This window comes from Lissotriton helveticus, chromosome 3_1 (assembly GCF_964261635.1).
Source record: "Lissotriton helveticus chromosome 3_1, aLisHel1.1, whole genome shotgun sequence".
NCBI lineage: Eukaryota > Metazoa > Chordata > Amphibia > Caudata > Salamandridae > Lissotriton > Lissotriton helveticus.
The window spans coordinates 394,516,387-394,528,955 of record NC_136061.1 but is presented as its reverse complement, the minus strand read 5'-3'; positions in this window follow the sequence as shown (position 1 = coordinate 394,528,955).

Here is a 12,569-nt window from a genome sequence, read left to right as displayed (position 1 = left end):
ACAAACAGCTCAACATGTGTCAGACTGTCATAAGTGCCACTGCCGACAATTAAGTGTAGGTACCGAGCACCGGAAACCACCGGCTCAAATTAAGCACCGAACAAGGCACTGAGCTCTGTGTTTAGACACTACTGGCGGTCACCCACTCTCACTGTCGCTGCTTCTTATGCTCTCATTCTTGCATCTGCTTCTTAATGTTCCTAAAATGTCCTCATGTGACTTGAGTCCAGAACTTTCGATAACAACTACAAATGTGTGTATTGCCAGCTTCTGGGAACTCCTCTCCATTGTAAGTGCAGCGGGTTGACGCCCGATTTTTGTGATCACAGCTTTTTAATAAATGCATTTTGCAGACTCAACACAGAGTTCTGAAGCTTTTTTTGACACCACCACCGTCAGATCTTTTTTGTTGAAAAATACATTGCAACCATATCTAGTACAATGAACCTGTTCCAACCAGTGCCACTTTTTTGTTTTTGCAGTTTTATATAGCGTGAACTCGACCCAAAGGTATTGGAGTACTTTACATGAGCATCAGTTCCGTTACACAAGGATACATTCATTTTTTGGTAGGCACAGGGAGATAAAGTGATTTGCCCAGAATCACAGGATGTTGAGCCGAGGCCGAGACTCGAACCTGGTTTCTCAGATCCAAAGTCGACCCTTCAGGCTACATTCTAAAGTAACTTTATTATCAGTGGTGGGTGACAGTATCACTGGCCAAATGACCTTCAGAAGTATGCAGCTGAGAGTTCACAAAAACTGGCCAACCAGGACTCTCTGAAACTTGACAAAATCTGCCCATAGTCCGTCGCTGTCCAACTGACTCCAATAGGGAAGAGCAGTGCTTAATTTGTAAAGAAACGTAATGCCAGGGCCCTTCCCAAGAGGCCACTGCTGCCAGTGCCAATACCAACACAACTACTAACCTTCACACTACCTCAAGGGTGAAAAAATAACACTACTCCAGGCCACCCAAAGCAATTAGAAAGGCGTGGCTGGGAGGAATAATTCATTTTAAATGTATATTGAATTATAAAACACTGTTGTTGTGCTAGTCCTAAAATTAGACTGACAGCTCCACCATGTGGTAGATTGTCATTAGTGCTGGTGCTGAGCACCAAAACCACCGGCTCAAATTAAGCACTGCAAGAGCCCACAGTGAAGAAAACCTTCTTGGATTTGTATTTGGTGAACCGGTTCAGGTACAGATCTACTTGTTTCACCCTTTGTTAGAATTATATTAACTATGTTATTAACACAAATATATGATACTAATATTTTCTGTATTGCATTGCATCTGGTTAATGAAGTCGTTGGAGGTTCTTCTCCAGATCCAGCATGATTGTGCTTATGCAGTGGACTACGCTTTACTCTAGTCAATGCTTTGTTTCTTTGGAAATGTATTCTTCCAAATATTTTTCAACCAAATTACGTTCTTTCAAACCAGCTTTTCTGACTCTACCTCCTTAAGATTTATTGGTCTTTCATAATTTTAGTAATTAAAGAGTTATATTTACATCCTTTGTCTTTTCACCAGGAGCCTAAAGATCACATTTTGTTTTTGTGATCATGAAAATCTTTTTTGAGTCTTCAGTGTAGACACCCTACTGAAGGTCTTTAAGTTTCGACTATGATAATCAGTTCTTGAGTCTCATGTCATGCATATTAATGAGCGGGCGCGTCTCTCATGTGTTGGTGCCCTGGTAACTAATGCCATTTATACCCCCTTGTTCTCCCACTTCCCTTTAAGATACGCCATTTCCTGTCACATCATCACAGGACGAACCCATTTATTTCTTAGATAAACCAAAACCAATACATTTGACAAAAGTTGAGTTCTAAGAGATGAAGGATTTTTGTTAAAATTCATCAATAAAATACAATATCAAGAAAAACGGTGAAGGGAGTAAGGTTTACTGCCTAATGAAACTGAGTGATCACCGGAAGGGAGAAGAATGTCCCCAACTTTATTAAGACTATTTTTAATAATATTGTGAAATATTTACAAAGCATATAAAATATAATTGACATGGTATTACACTTGAGTGTCGCAAATGTAGGGCAGACGTGCAGGAAAGACAATAATGCACAATTTTCTCCAAGTAAAAGAGGGCACACGCGCGGTGCCAGCAGCAGAACTCCCAGAATGCACCAGCACTGATGCTGATTTTCTCAGAGAAATGCCAGCCACGTGGTGGGTAAGATCTGCGTTTAAGTTTATTCCCTCGTTGGAATGATTTGCAAGTTAGAAAGACTCTGAGAATGAAATGTTATGGAAATGAGGCCGCAGCGGGGAGCGAGCTTTCTTTTCCAAGATCTAGCGTAGGCTGGGGCCATATTTCACCCCAGTGGCAGCTGGCATCTACGGGGAGGGCATTGCGGGGGCGCGCAAAATATTATATAAAAAAAGAAAAATGTGCCTAACACAAAGTCCTAGCTCCAGAACTCCTCTTTGCAGGAACTGGAACCCGATGCTAGAACTCCCTTGCCCAGAGCCGGTCCTAGGCCTTCTGAGGCCCCGGGCGAAAGGGAAGATGTGAGGCCCCTCTAAGTGCCTTACTGTCTGCGCGAGTGCGCGCAGCGCTTTTCCTGCATTTCATATCGGGCCCCCTGCTCTGTGGTCTACTCTGTGGGGCCGGCGGCGGGGCCCCCTGAGCGTGAGGCCCTGGGCAGCTGCCCATACCGCCCATGCCTAGGACCGGCCCTGCCCTTGCCCAATCCTGATGTGGGCAGCGCCCTGATTGGAGGGAGTGGCCGCACTCAGCGTTTCACAGCGTACTGGAGGCAGCACTTACTCCCTACCTAGCTGTCTTAAGAACGCTGGGTTGAGAGGTTCAAAGTGCGCATGTGTGGCTGGCCGTCGCAAGACGGCTGGCTAAAAAGACACAGTGGCGGCTTCTCCGCTATGACGGAGGAGCGTCGCCCCACTGACTTCATGCAGCAAAAGAAAGGAAAAAATACATTTATAATAACGTAATTTTATTATCATTTTATTTTGTCCTCCTGCTGTGGCAGCTGGTGAGAGGGGGCGGAGCGGGCTTGAGAGCAGGGGTGGAGGGCACACCCTCCTAAGTGTGCAATGACTGTTTGGTAGGCCCTCTTGGGACGCCCAAACCAGTCATGCACACTTTTCCCCTTATCCATGCAGGCTGCATTACAGCCTGCATGGAGAACATGCCCATCCCTACAGCACCTGGCTGAGCGCCATGTCACGGCGCTCAAACCAATAACAACCCTGCATTGCAGCGTTGTGATTGGCTGCAGGGAACGCGGGAAGTCTGGCACTTCCTGGTTACTGCTTCTCCACACAAGGAAGAGGTGGAGGCCGGCCGGCTGGTAAGTTTGGTTTTACCCGGTCACCCCCCCCCGGCCCGCCCCTTCTCCCACACCTGCCCGACTGCAGGTGGGAGGTGGCAGTAGTGACTGAAAAGACATATGCACTTTAAATAGTGCATTAGGCCATGTACCCTCCTCCCTGCTGCTGTCAGTCAGCAGCGACCCTGCCCCAGTCCTGACACTAGGCTTGAGGTGCGGGGGTGATGAAATACCATTTTATTTTTCGGCTTTGGTGGGATTTCAAGTGAGGCGACGCTCCTGCGCTCCTGTTTCACCCTGGTCGAGAGCGTGCAGGTGATGGGCAGTGGTGGCGGTGGAGCATGGAAGGCGCAAGCCCTAGGAATGACATTCCTGATTAGAGAAGTTGCGCTGACGGGCGGGGGGTCTGCCATCTGCTCCCGCTTTCATTTATTACTTTAACGTGCCGCAGAAAGCTGAAATATGAATGGAGGCCCTATGTCTGAGATGATAGCCCCAGCTAGATGTCAATATGCAAAATCAGACATGGCGGGTGTCCGAGCATTGAGGCTCGTGGGAGTGATGAGGAGGAGTGTATGCTTTGATGTGGCCATGAAGACATTAATTTATTTCCGTAGACTCCCCCTGGCAGAGAATTCCACAAAGCTGGACTCTTTTGAAGTTAGGAAAGGTATATGGACATAATATTGAGTTGCAAATATCGGGATACAGAAATATAAAAAGAAATGTTGTTATACAAAAATCTTTTGAGGTAGAAATATCGTTGTCAAGAATATTGATTTTTTTCCGATAAGTAATATTGTTGTTTAGACTACTATTGCCGTTAATATTGTTTTCAATAATATAGTTGTAAAAAAGAATGTTCTTTAATTATCTTAATATGTATTAGTTCATATCTTAATGTTATGTGTTATTATTGTTTGTATAATTGCTGATAATATTTGTCAATATATTTTGTAAATTTAAGTAATTTATCTTTTGAATTTAACTGCCAAATTTAAATTTATAGTGTCATAGTGGTGTGCTAGGTTTGTAGGGGTATAGGGTGGGAAGTTAATTATGTAATAATTAATGAACAATTAATCTATTCATAATTATTTAGTAGATCATTAATTATGTAAATTGTGTAATAATTCAATTTTTTGTTACATTTGAGGTGTGGGCAGCTGGTTTTGTAGGAGTGCAGGGTAGGATTTTAATTAAGTAATAATTAAGCAACAATTAATTATTAATTTATATTTTAAAAAGTAGTTAATGATTAATTATTTAAATTATGTAATAACTCAATATATAAGTTATATTCTGGGAGTGGCCTGTTGGGTTTGTAGGGATATAGGGTGGAAAATTAATTTAGTAATAATTATTTATCAATTACTAATTTATTATTAATTATTTAATTGTAATTAATTATGTACATCATATAATATTGATTTATTTTAGTTATGTTTCAGTTGCGGGTTGCAAGGTTTGTAGGGGTATATGGTAGGATGCTAAGTAATAATTAACAAATAATTATGAGTTGTTAATTAATTAATTAATTAATTATCAAATATATAACGTGTGCAATACTTATTTATTTTAGTTGTATATTAAATGTGGGTTGCTAGGTTTGTGGGGGTAGAGTGTGGGAAGTAACTTAAGTAATAAATAAGTAACATTGTCTAAATTGATAGATTATTAAATTGTTTGATAATCATATAAATTGTTTAATAGTTTTTTATTATATATACTTTTTTGGGTTCATTTTTCTTTGTTCTCAATTAATAGGGTTATTCAAATATGTAATGTATTTGAGGTGAAGCATTTTCTCTACTGTTACACAGATTGGAGTGGGATTAGTAAACGTAACCCCTTCAAAGTCCAGCGCTTTCATTCCTATTGCACGGATTGGAGTGGTACCATTAAATGTAATCCCTCTGAAGTCCAACGCTTTCCCTACTGTAGCTCAGATTGGACTGGTAATAGTAAATCTTATTCTTCTGAAGTCCAATCATTTCACTACTGTTGCACAGACCGGAGAGGGGATAGTAAATGTAATCCCTCCGAAGTCCACTGATTTCCCTACTGTGGCATAGGCTGGAGTGGGAATAGTATATATTACGCCTCTGAAGTCCAATGCTTTCCCTACTGTTGCACAGACTGGAGTGGGAATAGTAAATCTTACCACTCTGAAAGGCTATACTTTCACTACTTTTGCATAAACTGTAGTGGGAATAGTATATTTATTATTCCCAGACTTCAATACTTTTCTTAATATATATCTATTTTTTTAATTCAATATTATTTGTTGTGTGTATATATATAGGAGAAAGACGATTCCATTGTTATTAAGCCTTCAGACAAAGGCGGCAATATCGTAATCCAAAGCCGCCTAAACTACTGCAAAGAAGCTCTACACCAGCTACAAGACCAGACCAATTATTCACCAACCACAGAACAAGAGTACCTTACCAGTATTCGTGAATACCATCTATTAATTGATTACTGGTATAGAAAAGGGACCCTAGTCAAGGAAGAACACCTCTATTTGCAAAATCAACAGCCTAGATTACCATGCTTTTACCACCTGCCTAAAGTACATAAAGACCCCATTAGACCACCTGGGAGACCTATTGTCTCCTCCATTGGAGGACTCACCGAGAAGATGTCCAAATTTATTGACTTATTCCTAGCACCGTGGGTTACGCAACTAAGTTCTTATACTAAGGACAATAAAGACTTTTTGCGACAGACGCAAGATGTAGAGTGGGAGGATGACATGATCATGATAACTATGGACATCTCCAGTCTATATACTAGCATCGGACACTTGGATGGGATAAAAGCAGTGAAAACATTTCTAGACCTGCGCCCTGCAAAATATTTGGAACACAGCAAGATGATTCTAGAGTTTATATCGTTTTGTTTGAATAACAACATCTTTGTTTTCCAGGACCAAAGGTATAGACAGACAAGGGGGACGGCTATGGGCACCTGCTTCGCCCCCAGCTACGCGAATTTATTCGTGGGCTGGTGGGAGAAGCAGGTGGCCTGGGCCGACGACAAGGCAGTGTGGGTGGAGAACTTAATCTGTTGGAAGAGATATATAGACGATCTCTTCCTTATTTGGAAGGGACCGAAATCCTCGGTTGAGAAGTACATAATGGCCCTCAATACAAACAATTTGAATCTTAAGTTCACCTACAATATGAGCAAACAGGAGGTCAGTTTTCTTGATCTGAGGGTCTTCGTAGAGTCAGGCATGATTCAAACAGCCCTCTATAGGAAAGAGACAGCATGGAACTCTGTCCTTCATGGACGTAGTAACCATCCAAGATCCCTTATCAGCAGCATCCCTTATGGAGAGCTGTTGAGGATAAAACGTATCAGCTCTCTTGATAGAGACTTCGAAGCAGCAGCTGAGAGCAGTATCAGGCGTTTCAAATCTCGTGGCTACTCCAGTAAGGTTCTCACAAAGGCAAAAGGAAGAGTGACACAAACTGATAGAGAATCCCTTCTGAAAGAAAAACAGAGTAAGAACAAAAAAGGTGGCAATGGCATAATACGATTAATTACCAACTAGTCGGTGGCAGCGAATAAAATCAGAGCTATTATGCTTAGGAACTGGAACATTCTAAAATCGGACGCAGTTATTGGCAGAGAGTTATCGGATCATCCGATGATAACCTTCCGGAAAACTAAGTCCTTAAAAGACAAGTTAGTACGAAGCCACTTGCCGAAAATGAAATCCAAAAGAGAATTGCAGTCCATGCATGGATCCTTCCCATGTGGGAAATGCAAGGCCTGCAGCTCGAGCAAAAGAGTGTTATCTTACAAAGTTCCTCACAAAGAGACAAAGATCAGAATCTCGAAATTTATAACATGCTTAACACCATTTGTTGTCTACTGTTTGCAGTGTCCTTGCGGACACCGCTATGTAGGAAGTACTACTAAGCAGTCAAACTGAGGATATTAGAACATCAACGTGCCATCGTGAATAAGGATGACAGCTATCCGATGGCCCGTCATTTCGCGACACATCATGGTAGCGATAGAAATCTTCTAAGCTTCTTTAGTTTAGACTGCATTACACAGGATCTAAGAGGAGGGAACTACAAATGCCAGTTGAGACGTTTGGAGTCGAGATACATTATCGAGCTCCAAACGAAGTCCCCAGGAGGTATGAATTCAGGAGAAGAACTACTGTCACACCTGTAGTAATTGAGAGTAATTTAAGTAATTCAAGTAATCTAGCTGCCGACAAACCTGAGTTCATCAGGGACACGTCCCAATGTATTTACATAGTTATAAGTTGGAAGAATGCTGATTTAATTATTTAGTATACGAATTGGAATAATTTAATGAATAATGATTTAAGAAACCGTTAGAGTAATAACAATCGCCTATTAGGAGGTATTTTGAATTCGTAAACTATAAGCAGATTATGCTCTTCCACTATTTTGATTATTATAATGAAATTTGTATATAACTGTCATGATTTACTGTTTAATTAATTTCATGAATTGAAATGTTACGAATGCCCATCCAGGGCAATATAACTCGATTAGGTAAAAAACGATCAATTAATCAAGACAGTGTTAGAAAACATTAAGATTAGATTTGTGTTATTCTTATGTTTTATTTACTGTTTCAAGATGGCGCTTATGATTTCGGACTTTTAGTCCTACTTTTATGTTGACTTTGCCACTATTTACATCCGCCTCACCGCCGCCAGTTTGAAACTGACGAAGGCAAGAGCCGATACGCGTTTTTCCTTTTGTGTGCAAATAAACCAAATTGGTTTTACTCACTGTGAGTGCTGGGTTTTCTGACTTGTCAGGGGAGCTATTATATATATATATATATATATATATATATATATATATATATATATATATATATATATATATATATATATATATATATAAATAAATATATATTTCTTATAAAAAATTCTTTTGATAATTGGGGGGGATTATATAGTTCCTTATATTTAATTAATTTGGTGATTTATTTAATGTTTTGCAGTTAGTTGATGTGTTAATACTTTTTAGGTTAATGTAATATAATGTAAAATATTAATTTTTAATAATTGTGTTACATTATATGTATATATGAATATATATATATATATACATTTACATATATATATATACAGACATGTATGTATATGTGTGTGTGTATATATAACTATGTTGTAATATATAGTATTTAATATTATTTAAAATCATTCAAGTTACATTATATTAATGTTATATTTTTAAATATTTAAGATTTTCTATTTTAACATATATATATATCAAAAAAGGATATTTTGTATGTTTCTTAACAATATTAGTGTGAAACTATATTTGTTTCCAATATTTTTGTACTTACCACTATAAACATGTGAACACAATCTTTTTCTAATCATTATTTTTCATACTATATGTTTGTATCACGATATTGCTGTTTTCAATATCGTGTCAGTGATCCGTTAAGAAAACGTTTTGCAGCAGTGAAGCATATTTCTCCATAGACAACGTTATGTTCCCACTTCTAGACTCTTGTTTTCCCTGAACACATTGAAGCGGCCTTTGAGAGGCCATGTAACCGCCACCATGATTCGCCTGGGCTAGGAATCTGCTACTAACAGGTGGTCTGAGATGGGAGCCCTGCCTTCTGTTGAGGAAACTGCTAATAATAGAAGGCCCAGAGGGCGCCAGACCGCAAGACTGCGATACATGAGGAACGAAGGGCATATGCTCAACATCGGATGGGATGTCAGAAGGAAGGGGGAAAGTGACAAGAGTGAACATCAAGAAAAACTCCAGCTACTGGAATCTGGACTTGCCCGTATCGCTAAGGTAATCTGGTCTACCGCCTCCTGAGCAAAGGAGCTATATTTAATACACACCCATGAGCAACTTGCAGCAAAAAAAGCCCCTGAAGGATCAAAGTTGTCACACACATCCCACCGAAGAACTACAACTAAACATATATCAAACAGACTAATCTTCATTTATCTAACACAGTGAGACTAGACCAGCATGCCTCTGGTCAATGAGAAATACCAGTAGGGTGCAGAAAGGGTGCCACATGAAAAAAGCGGTGAACAACCTTTACAACGCAACTTTTACATCGCAGAGCCTTTAAAACGCAACCATTACCACGCAAACTATTACAACGCATTGCTCTATGGGGCTCTATAGGATAGGGAATAGGTTAATTTACTATCCAATAACCTTCCCTAGTGTCCGCGGGGACTCGAGTTGGAATAGTAAATTAAACTATTCACTATCCAGCACCCCAAAGCACTATGCGTTGTAATGGACTGCGTTGTAATACTTGCGTTGTAAAGGCATGCGATGTAAAAGCATGCGTTGTAATGTCATACATCCGAAAAAAGCACCAGGAAATAGAGGTGTTCGAGCCAATAAATTAACAGGGCTAAGGGTCGGCTCTGGCTTTAGGAGCCTGTGCACAATCTGATACCTAAAATATTGTACAAGCACCATATTAGAATATGGTAAAGTATCTTCAAATTCTCCAAAACATATTTCTTTAACACGACGAGTATTTCTTAAAAGTAATAGTTTTTTAAACAGAAATTGAGAAACATTCCTGCCTCACCATGATGACAATGTGATTAGTGAGCTAAGAGGAAAGTCAGTTGCCATGTGTACTAAATAGGTGGCCTAGATTCTTATTATAGATGGAGCAATGCTACAGTTTATTATGTCAAACACAAGAGAGGTTTTATACAGCACACATCTTGAACTCGCATATTTGAAAGTGCTCTGATATGTAAAAATCAACCAGGGACAAGGTATTTGCCGAGGATCACACAATTTGGTCAAGCAGGGAAGGTGGATTGATCTCAGATTTTCCAGTTTCACACTGTGCAATTCAACCAGTAGGTGGGTATCTCTTTGTGACACCAAAGGGTAATGCTTTGTCCTCAATTCCTGGAACAGCACCTGAGTGACATGCGGAATCCACATTTTTGTTATTTTTGGCAGTTCTACATAGCACAAATGTTGCCCACAGACATACAAGCGCTTCAAAACAGACACAGACTACTTTACACAAATTGTTATGACGCAGAGATTTGTTGGATTTTCAGGATGTGGAGCAGAGGCCAGAATTTGAACCTGTTCCCTTATAACATGGTTGTTATTTTACAAGGCCTTATATGAAGGCTCAGCTCATTTTTGGCTCAGGGTGCCAAGAGGATCTTTAAATGAGCCAGACACAAGCATCTGGCTCAAGATTTCAGTGGCTCACCCATCTCAACTAAGAAACGGTAGTATATAAAAGGTGGTAGCATGACAAAAAGAACTAATGCCGGAGAAGATGGCACCTAGATGAGAACTATGACTTCACCGGAGGTGCACAGAAGCATATTTCATACACTGCCAAAATGTTATGGTAAGAGATTGAGCCTCTATAAACAATAACAAAATCTTAATTTAACACATTATAGAAATTTAAGTTTAATAATATACTCAAGCTCTATCTCTTATCTAAATCAATAAAACTAAGCCATCATTTATATGTTTTTGAAAAACACCTGACTGTCAATAGATCAGGAGAGAGTCTTGAGCAGTAGCGGCCCGTGGAGGTAGTTCCGTGAGGCGGGACGTGGGGGTAGTAAACACCGGAATATGCATGAAGAGAGGTAAGTAAACAATTAAATAAATAAAACTAATTTCGTTGCACGCACTGCCTCGCAAAATGCGCCTCCCCACCCTGCCTCACCGCACCACGGTACTCCCTCCACGGGCCGCAACTGGTCTTGAGGCCATGCTTTTTAATTAGGGCTCCAGGTTTTATGGTATCTATTTTTTTGCCATTTCCATCTGTATTTATCCATATTTCTTTTATGGCCATTTTATCTGTATTTATCCACATTTATTTTTGCCACAAGCAAATGTTGACGCTGCTGCTAGTATTTTTTCACATTTATTTACATTGACAATTGACACATGCACTCGGTTGTTATTGTTCAACACATTACATTCATCTTAAAAATGTGCCATTTGCAGAATGTCCCAAATACGCTTACAAGTGCTATCACAAGCCATTTGTGTCAGAGCCTTGCAGTTTCTGTCATCGGCACAGAGTGCTAGATCCACTCCCTCACTGAACACCATACTGCCCCACTGAGAGAAACAAACTGCCTTCGGCTACCACCCAATTGTGCCCCGCTATAAACACCTGGAAGAAACTCAATTCAAATTATGCACTGGACTAGAGTAATATGCTGCCTGAAAAAAAAGTAACAGTGTACTGGAAAAAAGCAAACACTCACAGGGAATACACCATAATGCTTTTACACTCATTATTCAGAAATCAATGACTGTATATGCTTGAAAAGCTAAGGACATGAAAATAAAAGTAGCGCTTCACTGGCAAACTCTGAAAGTTGCGCTAATGTGTTTGGGTGTAAATAAAACCAAACTGGCCACTTTGCAACTACTCTGTCTTGTTTTATTTAGTTATGTATTTATTGCTTGCATCTTAAAAGCTTTTTTCTCTCCTCCTGAGGCTGCATTTTGGTGTAGAAAAATGTCAGACAAAGACATTTGCAGCAAACGTGTTTCTCCTTTTTTTGGATCCATTTCACAGAGAAACGAATGACGGAAAACAGAGGAAAGAGCAATCACGGTTTTCTACAAGTGAGGAGGAGCGCAACAGAAAGAGAGGGAAGAAGAGGAAGAAAGGGGGGGCAGCAGAAGTGGACACTGTCCTTGTCTTGTCCAGTAAAAAGGAAGAGACCGCAACGGTTATGGGCTATGCAGTCCAGCCACAAACTCTGCATACACTCCAGTCTGTGGTGTAGAAAGCCTTTGAGTTTGTGGCCAGATTGTTCTTGCAGCCACACATACACAGTGTACTGCTCTGCAGTCCGGCCACCACCTCGGCAACACTCCACTGATGTAGCTAGGCTTTGGCACACCAGGGGGTGCTGGCATTCGATTCCTGTTTTTGCCACCCCCAAACTGCATACTCCACTGACTCCAGCCCCACCCTCCTCCCCTCTTCCCCGAGGGCACTTACTTTTGTTTACGAAAGGTTGGTGCAGAGCTCACACCAAGGGATGAGCGGAGCCCCAGAAATGGATGGGGCATCTACAAAAACATTTCATGTTACTGTAGGCAGGCACAGCCATGGAATCAGGAAGAGGGCTTGGTGAGGCAACTCTGCGGGGAGTATGGCAGTAGTATTTTAGCGTTTTTACATATAAATACAGACAAAGGAAAACTTGTTTTCCATCTGTATTCATATGT